The following is a 10,796-nucleotide window of genomic DNA, read 5'->3' as shown; positions in this document are numbered from 1 at the left end:
TTGGTTGTATGCTTCCTCCTTTATTCTATTAATATACCACTGCTGGTTCATTTTCTACAAATGTGTATGTTTATGTATCATTTGTCTTAACGCTCCTTGATCTATTAAGTACGTTACTTTTGAATATATTATTTGTATTTGCGTGCCTTGCTATGTCTTGATCTCTTGTACAAGTTCATAAACGTTGTGAGTAGTAGGAATGAGCCCATGACGCAGGTGATTCAAGGTCTTCATCAAAGGCAGACATTATAGCATCAGAACGAGGTAGGCCATCTTCTTCGTCTGTATTTTCAATTGTAACTTAGGAAAGTGTCCAGTAGATTGTCACGTAGGTTGCTAGTCCCACTCATTGGGCTAGAGGGATTGTCTCTATTTGCAGAGAGGATTTACCTAGACAACAAAATGGCGACTCCGCTGGGGATGATCGTCTTATGATTGAGACTTGGGCATCAGTATGAATCTAATCTAGTCCTTTGGTATTGACCGCTTCCTTGAATTTTGTCACATGTTTTGCAAAGCATTTTTACCAACAATTTCTCTTCTGACCTCATGCATTAGGGGGCATTTGTTATATCATATTTCCCCACTACATGACATAGAGAGAAACCCTGGTCCCTATTGAAGAATGTAACTAGGTTCGATATTCATTGTACTTGAAGTAAAAATGTAATATATTTGTCAAAAGAAAAGCAAAAAGGATTTATTATTATTATTGAATTGACTTGTTAAAGCATGGGTTTCATGCTTGGGTCAATTTTTATAGGTCAAGCCTCCATTGTAGACTTTAGGATTATTTACTTGAGTCAAAAAGTTAAATTTTGTTTGGTCAAAGACTCCTCCCTCAAGTCTCCTTCAAATCGCCTCAAGAGAATCCTCATCAAGTCGGCTTCCCTCAAAAGAACATATGTCGGACTAAAACAGAGACACATCTCTTCATGAATTCATGTTGGCTCATTTACAATGGGAAAACAACCGTATATACTAGCACAGGGACTTTTCATTACACACAGTTCAGAGCTCCCATTTCAGAGAGGAATTTTAGTGATCTCAGAGACAAAATTTCAGTGATCTCAAAAACAGTTTTTCGGTGATCTCAGGGAGACATAATTTCAGTGAAGGAATGATATGATGAATAAATGACTTCGTTGTAGATTATAGAAACGATTTTGGTGAAGTGACAAGGTCTAGGTGCACTGAAAAGGTTTCAATGTTGCCACAGTGACAAGGTCTAGGTGCAATGACAAGGTTTCGATCCTGCCACAATGACAAGGCCTTGACGCTATCACAGTGAAGATGATTGTGTTGCTATCACAATGACAATAATTTGGTACTATCACAGTGATAAGGAATCAGTGCTCACACAGTGACATCAATGACAAACTGAAGAAGATCAAACAAGGATGACTTGATGGAGGAAGTCTCTAGTCGAGGTTGTGAGAGTCTTGGTTATCTCATCTTGTTTTGAATCTACTAAAGGAAGAATTCTTGACCGAGTTTTCCCCTAGAGTGGGGATTTTCCCTGGATGTGTGCCTACATCTTGTGGCCTCTTCTATTTTTTGATTGGAATTAGTCTTGATGGTAATGAAAAGATAAATTGAATGAAAGAATAAAAATAGTAAACCATCACAAGATAATGTCATAATAAGAGAAATTGTTTAACTGCCAATCTTTGGATTTCTCAACATGGTATCAGAGCTAAGGTCATGATCAAAAGGCAGTTTACTTATGCATATTTGAAGTATTTTCAGTAAAAGGTTTTGTTTAAGATCAAGTTAGAATTTCAGATCATTTTAGTTCATGGAAAGGCATTGATGACTTTAGAAACAAGTTCTATATTAATATCAACAAGCAGTTTAGTGATGCATTTCGGTGTATGTGAGTAAGACAAGTCCAAATCAATCTTAGATAAGGATTTTCGGTCTAAATAAAAGTTGCATAACAAGAACAAAGCTCAATAAAATTCTCAGAGAATAATTCAAATCTTAGTATAGACAACAAGTAAATGAGAGCTATAACTTGAATTAAATCAAGGTTCTCTAGAATACCGAAGTCTATATAACAAGACTGAAGTGTTTATGAATTACATAAAGCATGATGACAAATTAGAAGGTTGCCTCATAAAATAAAATATAATCAAACTACATTGTTAACTGTATGTTACCATGACATCAAGGACCAAAACTTTATAGTATTGAAAGCCTTTGCACCAATTATTGTATATCAATTCAGATCAATCACAGTAATAAAGGACCAAGTCATATCTTCATTGCCACCAAGGACCATGGTATGTCTATGTTGTCATAATAGAAATAAAATTGACTGAATTATGACCAAATCAAGGAAAGGATATCACGGGACTGTAAAATAAGAAAGGTACCTCAAATTATAATTAGGATCTGAAGACCGAAGTGTGAAGAAGGTTGGCATGCTACAAGAACAGTAGTAGTCCTCCTACACTTAAAGAACAGTTTAATGTCCAAAATACTTCTATGAGGAATCTGAAGTCTGTCCTATGGAGAAAGAAATACAAGCGTTGAGGATCTGAATATATAGTCCAAGCACAAGGAACCAACTCAAGAAAATAAAGTATTGTCACTCAATAAGATGCACATGCAACAAGTCTATTAAGAGATACATAAACACAAAGTAAGCATATTCATAAACTTTTAGCTTTTTAATATCTCTAATCTCAAATGGTTCATATAATCCTTGTTTATAGCTAGTCTAGGATAAAGATTGTACTCTCTAGATAAATAGAACCTTAATCCTTGTCTTATATGGTTTACCAGTAAAGAAAAAGTCCTTGATTGAAAGAAGGAATAAATTTTCGTAGGATTCCATCCTCCATGGTTAACTAACTTGAGAAATTAAATCATGTTCTTGGTATCACATGTTTTGCAGTAAAGTATGCATTAAAAGTATAGAATATCATGGATTACACTTCAAGAAATTCCTACAAGGTTTGTCGAGAAACACCTCCAAGTATGTCTTAGACTATACATCTTATAAAATCCTCTTCATCTTATTTTGAAATTTGTGTTATATTACTAACATCGTTATGTACAGTTGTCTTCAATCATAAATATTCTTGTTTAGGGTGATTCATCTTTTGATAAATCTACCCTCCTCATATTCTTGATTGATTATATAGAACCCTAGACTGGCTCTCTAGAAAACCCTGACTTAAGGGTATGCTAATGATAATGTTTGAAACCCTAGCCTGCTTAGGACCATTAATAAATGTTATTTGAATTTTTTGATGATGGTGTCATGTTTGGGGTTTTGGTATGATCATGAAAACCCTAATTTGTTAGGGTTGAATGATGTTGTCTGAAATCTCGAACCTTTGAAGTTATGGTAAAGTAGGGTTTGTTATGTTATGAATTGAAACCTTAGATCCTTAGGGTTTGGTTGGTAATATCAGTAAAGCCCTTGTTATGTATTTAAAGTAAGTCCCTAGGAATGAAACACTAGGTATGTGTTCATTTGGTTGAAACCCTAGCTTGGTCTAGGTCGGTATATCTCTAATTTATTAATATTGCCTAAAATATGATGTGCTTATGATATGTTGATGAATTTCTAGATATATGTGTTGACCTAACTGTTAATGGTCATGAGTCTTAGGGTTTGGAAATAAGCCTTGGTCAAACTTTGATGGTCTAGGATGATGTTGTTCGGAAAATCTAGGGTTTAGCAGCGAAACCCTGGTAGTAGTTAAATTCTCTAGTATGTATAGCCATATGGAATTTATGAATCTATATAGTGATTACTAAAAATTTGTACATGGAAAATCTATGGTTTACATCAAACCCTAGTAGAATTTATTCATGTTATTGATTAAAGTTGTGATTGGTTTTGATTATATGAAATCTAGGATATGTATGAAATCCTAATGAGGAGTTTAACATATGAATTCTGATAGTTGTTAGACACATTGCTTATTTGAATTGCTTCTAGGGTCTACTATATGAAAGAACGTGAATGTCATTGAAAGAATATTGAAACCCTAGATATAATGAGTTTGATATTTTTGATGAGTTGTGGATGTGATTTAGGATTTATAACTAAACCTAGGCAAGAACTTGTGTTTGTAAAGTCTAATGCTTCTGTTATTATAATATTTTAATATGGCTAACTTCATGCTTCTATAAGATTTGTGTGTACTTGTTATCTAAGTTGTGTAGGTACATCATCTCCAGGATGGTGAAGATAATCGTAAGCAAAGTTGATGTGATAAAAATGATATATTAATGACCTTGATAAGAAGGATGGAAGCAATGAAAGATTCGCCAATAAGAAGAAACATATCTCCTTGGGTTAAGAAGGAGACTCGATAGAAGAGATCTCCCAAAGATTAAGAGGGAGCCTAGATAGAAGAAATCTCCCTAATTGAGAGGGAGAGCATAAAATAGTTTTGATTAGAGAATGAATTTTAAAGGATATGTTACTGCATGTCAAGTAGGAAAGGAAAGTGTATGTTTGAGGAATCTTCTATCAAAGATTCGGTTGATAGTCCTATTGTGTTGGGAAGCAAATGTTGTCTAAAAGACCCTGAAGATTTGTGTTTGTTTATGAACATGTGAAAGTATATTATTGATTGGGGTTGTGTTTGTACAAGTAAATATCTCGAAGGTTTTGATAGCATGTTGGTTACCAATCAGTTTGATCGGGAGATATTTTTTGTCATTGATCTGTTGGATCAAGGAATGTTGAGGATTTGTGAGTGAAGCATTGTCTGTGAGGACATTTGGTTGACACTTTGTGTTGATGTCTAGGTCGTGAAGTTGGAAGGGTGGTGTTGGTCATAGAGCTTTGACCTAGAATACACACATGGATCCCTAGGTTGATGGTTAGCAAGTAAGCCTGATGGTACCTAGAGAGGCTGAAAGCTTGAGTCCATCTTAGTACCACCCAGATAGATTGCCCTTGTTAGGAATCTAGTTTGTGGCAATGTGGTGCCTAATTTGTTGAGAGACCGATGGATAAATTGCCATGGTCAGGAATCTATTCCATGGCATTGTGATTCCTAAACTTCTTCGTAGATGATGTTTTTTGAGATCTTCCATGTACCTCTATGGTTGCATGTAAATATGAATACCTCCCTAGCTAAGAGGGAGTGTTGAAGAATGTAACTAGGTTCGATCTTCATTGTACTTGAAGTCAAAATGTAATATATTTGTCAAAAGAAAAGCAAAAAGATTTATTATTATTATTATTGAATTGCCTTGTTAAAGCATGGGTTTCATGCTTTGGTAAATTGTTATTGGTCAAGCCTCCATTGTAGGCTTTAGGATTATTTACTTGAGTCAAAAAGTAAAAGTTTGTTTGGTCAAATACTCCTCCATCAAGTCTCCTTAAAGTATGCCTCAAGAGAATCCTCACCAAGTCATATTCCCTCAGAAGAACACATGTCAACCTAAAATAGAGACACATCTCTTCATGAATTCATGTCGGCTCATTTATGATGGACAAACCACTATATATACCAGCACAGGGACTTTTCATTACACACAGTTCAGAGCTCAGATTTCAGAGAGGAATTTAGGTGATCTTAGAGATAGAATTTCATAGATCTCAGAGATAGTTTTTTAGTGATCTTAGAGAGACAGAATTTCGGTGAAGACACAGTATAATGAAGAGATGACTTCGTTGTAGATTTTAGAGATGATTTCGGTGCAGTGACTAGGTTTCAATGTTGCCACAGTGATAAATTCTAGGTGCAGTGACAAGGTTTCGGCGTTGCCGCAATGATAAGTTTTCAGTGCAGTGACAAGGTCTCGATGGTATCACAATGAAGATGATTTCATTGCTATCACATTGATAATAATTCAGTACTATCACAGTGATAAGGACTCGGTGCTCACACAATGACATGAATGAAAAACTGGAGAAGATCAAACAAGGATGACTTGATGGAGGAAGTCCATAGTCTAGTTTGTGGGGGTCTTGGTTATCTCATCTTGTTTTGAATCTACAAAAGGAAGAATTATTGATCGGGTTCCCCCCTAGAGTGTGGTTTTTCCCTAGATGTGTGCCTACATCTTGTGTCCTCTTCTATTTGTTGATTGTCATTAGTCTTGATGATAATGAAAAGATAAATTGAATGAAAGAATAATAATAATAAACCATCACAAGATAATGTCATAGTAAGAGAAATCATTTAGCTGCCACTCTTTGGATTTCTCAACAGTCCCATCCTCTAAATTATTAGCCTAAGTTCATCTTTATCCCTTTTTTATTGTGCATTTTTAATAGCCCATCGCTCCCACAGACTTGTCATCCTGACTCCCATCACTCCCTACAGTGGGATAGCTTCACACCTGGGTACCCTACTTGCCTTTGGCATGGGAATGATGGAGGTGATTTTTTTAGAATAGGTCAATCTCGAGGAGATCAGTTCAACCCACATGTTCATGAGTTGGTTGAGGGTCAATTTGTAGAAATTAATGTGTAGATTAAATACTACTCATGAAATTTATGAAATCACAAGACTTGAAGCTACTCTACTGATCTGCGAAGTTAATTCACCATATAGAACAATAATCATAGACGTACAAAAGGAAACATTACACACGCACATAGATTTATCTAGGGGAAAGCAACTGCTTAAAACCCCTTCCTATATGTATTGCATTAATCATAGAATAGAGATGAATACATATGTTTTCTCAAGCCTGAACACAACCTGCAAGTGCATAGTCTATCCCTCTACCTGACTCAATGACTCTGACCAACGCTTAGCCAATTTTCAAGCCCTCCAAGCTCCTAATTCCTTATGTTGTTCCTTGAGGAATTAGGCCTCTATTAATTAGAAAATTCCTTAATTGGATTGTGCAATTCCTCTAGGCTCTTCCTCTGACTGCATGCACCACCTATACACATTGGAATAGTATACAACTGATAGTACACTGCCTTGGAATATCCATCTCAACTGGGTAACTTGAATTCTCAACATGCATGAGCTAATTTAGGTTGATTAATCAGTTAACTGGCTTATCACTGAGTGTGGTTGAAGTTCCACTTCCACAACTTAACCTTCCACCAGTTCCTCCAACAACTAGAACTAGTTTAACTTAATTAAATTGCTACAACTAAAATTAACTCAACCTAGGCTTGCACACAACTGAACTTCATGCCCCTAACTTGAATTAATTGAGCTAGACTCCTATTTTTTAGGAATCATATCAAGCAAACTGAACTTCAACTCATTAACTCGAATTGAGTGTTATTAACTGAGTGACAAGAGCCATGTCACCTCAGTTAACTCCTCCAAGTTGTCTATTGATGTGGAATTTCAAATTTCCTCGATTTTATTAAGGCAAGATCAAAATTGAGAATTTCTTGCTGCATTTTAAACACTCCCTCACAGCAAGAAATGGATTATCAGCTATCCCTATCATGCACCTGTGGAATGTACTACATGCAACACCTCTTAGTATTGTTGCTACTACTGCAACATTTACAACTGAGAAGCATCCAAAAAAACTGAATCAAATGTGTCTCCAACTGTCTATTGGGAAAATTGTGTTGTTGTTGACTCTGCAACTAAGCCTCATGCTCTATCGTTAACACCCCTCTGCACTCCTCTGTATCTGATTGACATTGATCCTCTTGCTGCTAAATACTATGGGTCCCCTTAGCAAGGTAATGATCCATGAGGAGAATGCCTCAATGAACCCTGCCCAAATTTATGAAACTCTTGGACTAAGGATCTACATCGCTCCACCTCACCCCTAGAGGTATAGCTGCATGTGCTGCCTATTCCCACTTGGCTCAAACTCTCCCCCTTCTCTATGTCTTTGCTTTGCCTCCTCTCAACTTCTCCATTTGTGGTTGCTCCACAACTTCCTGAGGCTCCTTGTGAGGCTGCATGTTGAGAGGTCTAACATGATCCCTCTCAACCACCATATCTCTAGTCTCTTCCTTGCTACTCAAGGCGTTGCATGCACCTTCTACCTCAATTGCATACAATTTCCTGACTCAAACACTAATCTAATACACATGTCTTGTGGCTATATGTCCATGAATGACTTTCCTTTGTTGAAGATCACATTGTAACCACGGTCTTCCAAAAATGCAATGGAGACAAGATTCTTCTTTAGACCCAGAATAAACATCACATCCCTGAGTCTGAGAGGGGAGCCTGACTCCCTCTAAAAGGTGACATTACCAATCTCGATCGCACTATACCTTCCATCGTCTCCAAACTCAATGTTCATCTGGAGATCTTTCTCCTCCAAATCACTAAAAAATTGTTTTTTCCCATCATATGGAACGAGACACCATTGTACAGGTACCATATGTCCCCCATCATTGTGCTTGCCATGCATGCGATGAGAGTGAATTCAAGCTCGAATTGTGAAGCCAAGGCTTCATCTATTGTTGCTACTGCAGGCTCCTTCTTATGTGGACACTCCATGGCATAGTGCCTCAATTCATGACAGTGAAAGCACTTGATTCCGAACAAGTATTTCTTCTTTCCCTCTTGGCTGGAATTAGCCTCACCTTGGGATTTCTTCCCCTTGGCCTTCATTCCTTTGCTAACTAATGCAAAGTCCTCTTCCTCTTCTTTGGATTATGTCCCATCTCTGGTATTCCACCTTATTTCCTCTTGTACCAAGTTGGCCGATAAGCGCTCCCAACTTGGTAGTTTCTCCCTACCATTTATCGAATCTTGATAGTTATTCCAGCTCTTGGGAAGGCCCATAAGGGCCAGAACTACCAAGTATTCTTCAAGGACATTAACACCGATCCTGCTAAGTTCATCATGACAATGTGTAAACTTTCTCAGATACTATGGAATTGTGTCATTATTCTGCATCTTGATACTTCGAAGCTTGTCCTTGAGTGCCAGCTTCCTGTGGTCACTACTATTCTCGAACAATTTTGTGAGTGCTTTCCACATCATGAATGGAGTCTCTTTTTTGTGGAGATTCGAGACAATCTGATCTTGTACTCCCTCCAATATGATTATCCTCACCTTGGCTACACACTTTTTCCATTATTCTAGATCCTTAGCATCAAATATTGTTGGTTTCAGGATATCATTATCAATGAATTCCTTCAACCTATTATCTTCCAGCACTTCCTCCTTGCAGTCCTTCCAAGCAACATAATTTGATCTTCCCTCAAGGGCATACTCAAGCCTTAGTCCATAAAAAGTTATTCTTCTAGCTCTAAAGAATTGATCTTGCAAATTTGATCCTTCTACAATGACAACTTTGAAATCTCTACTCTACACTGAATCTTGCTCTGATACCATGTATAAATTAATGTGTAGATTCAATACTGCTCATGAAATTTACTAAATCGCAAGACTTGTAGTTACTCTATTGATCTACAGAAGTTAATTCATCATCTAGAACAAGAATCAAATAAATGAAAAAGGAACAGATCTCACATGCACATAGATTCATCTAGGGGAAAGCAACTACTCAAAACCCCTTCCTATATGTATTGCATTAATCAGAGAATAGAGATGAATATATATGCTTTCTCAAGCCTGAGCACAACCTGCAAGTGTAGAGTCTATCCCTTTGCTTGACTAACTGACTCTGGCCAACGTTTAACCAATTTTCAAGCCCTACAAGCTCCTAATTCCTTGCATTGTTCCTTGAGGAATTAGGCCCCTATTAATTAGAAGATTCCTTAATTGGATTGCGCAATTCCTATAGGCTCTTCCTCTGATTGCATGCACCACTTATACACATTGGAATAGTCTACAACTGATAGTACACTGCCTTGGAATCCCCATCTCAACTCAGTAACTCAAATTCTCTGCATGCAATGGCTAATTTAGGTTGACTAATTAGTTAATTGGTTTACCATTGAGTGTGGTTGAAGTTCCACTTCCACAACTTGACCTTCCACTAGTTCCTCCAACAATTAGAACTAGTTTAACTGACCATAACTCAATTTAACTGAATTAAATTGCTACAACTAAAATTAACTCAACCTAGGCTCCTAAAATTTAGGAATCACTACACACAACTGAAATTCATGCCCCTAACTTGAATTAACTGAGCTAGACTCCTATTTTTTAGGAATCAACTCAAGCAAACTGAACTTCAACTCATTAACTCGAATTGAGTGTTCTTAACTAAGTGACAAGAGCCATGTCACCTCAGTTAACTCCTCCAAGTTGTCTGTTGATGTGGAATTTCGAGTTTCCTCAGTTTCATTAAGGCAAAATCAAGTTTGAGACTTTCTTGCTGCATTTTCAACACAATTATCGTGGAAGCTTCCTAGCTTCTCATGGCCCTAGGTGTCTAGATACATGCTCTTGAGATCGAGATAAAGCCTATGTTCAAAGACCCTATCAAAAGGGAGAGATCATATAGATAGTATTGCTTAGTTATGTTGGTGGATCTCTACGAGAACTTCCTTTGCATGTGAGGTGAGCCCAGTCTTGTAGTCAGTCGAGGGAAGGATCATACTAGGGATTGAGGAGGAGTGCAACTATATGCCAATGTATAATGCTATCTACCATTCTGATTAATAAAAACGTTTATGAATTCTCCCTCGTATATTTTATGTCTTTTCATATGTATGTGGATTTGATTATTGTTTGTACATGTTGACTTATCCTCTGCGAAGGAAAAAACATTGTTTTGTTTGGTTGTGTTTGTGTAGGGGATTGGTAGAGCAGGATCTTCGAGTTAAAGCCGAGTCTCCAAAGTTATTTGCAGGATCTAGAAACTTCACCAACTTGTGATGGATCCAGTATGCACCCTCTATCTTGTTTGATAAGATGAATATTATGTACTTGCTTTGAATCTTGAGGGTTGATACAAAT

This window comes from Pinus tabuliformis, chromosome 2_1 (genome assembly GCF_031772625.1).
Source record: "Pinus tabuliformis cultivar Carrire ecotype Pingquan chromosome 2_1, CPIR1, whole genome shotgun sequence".
In the NCBI taxonomy this organism is placed as follows: domain Eukaryota; kingdom Viridiplantae; phylum Streptophyta; class Pinopsida; order Pinales; family Pinaceae; genus Pinus; species Pinus tabuliformis.
This window is presented reverse-complemented; position numbering follows the sequence as displayed.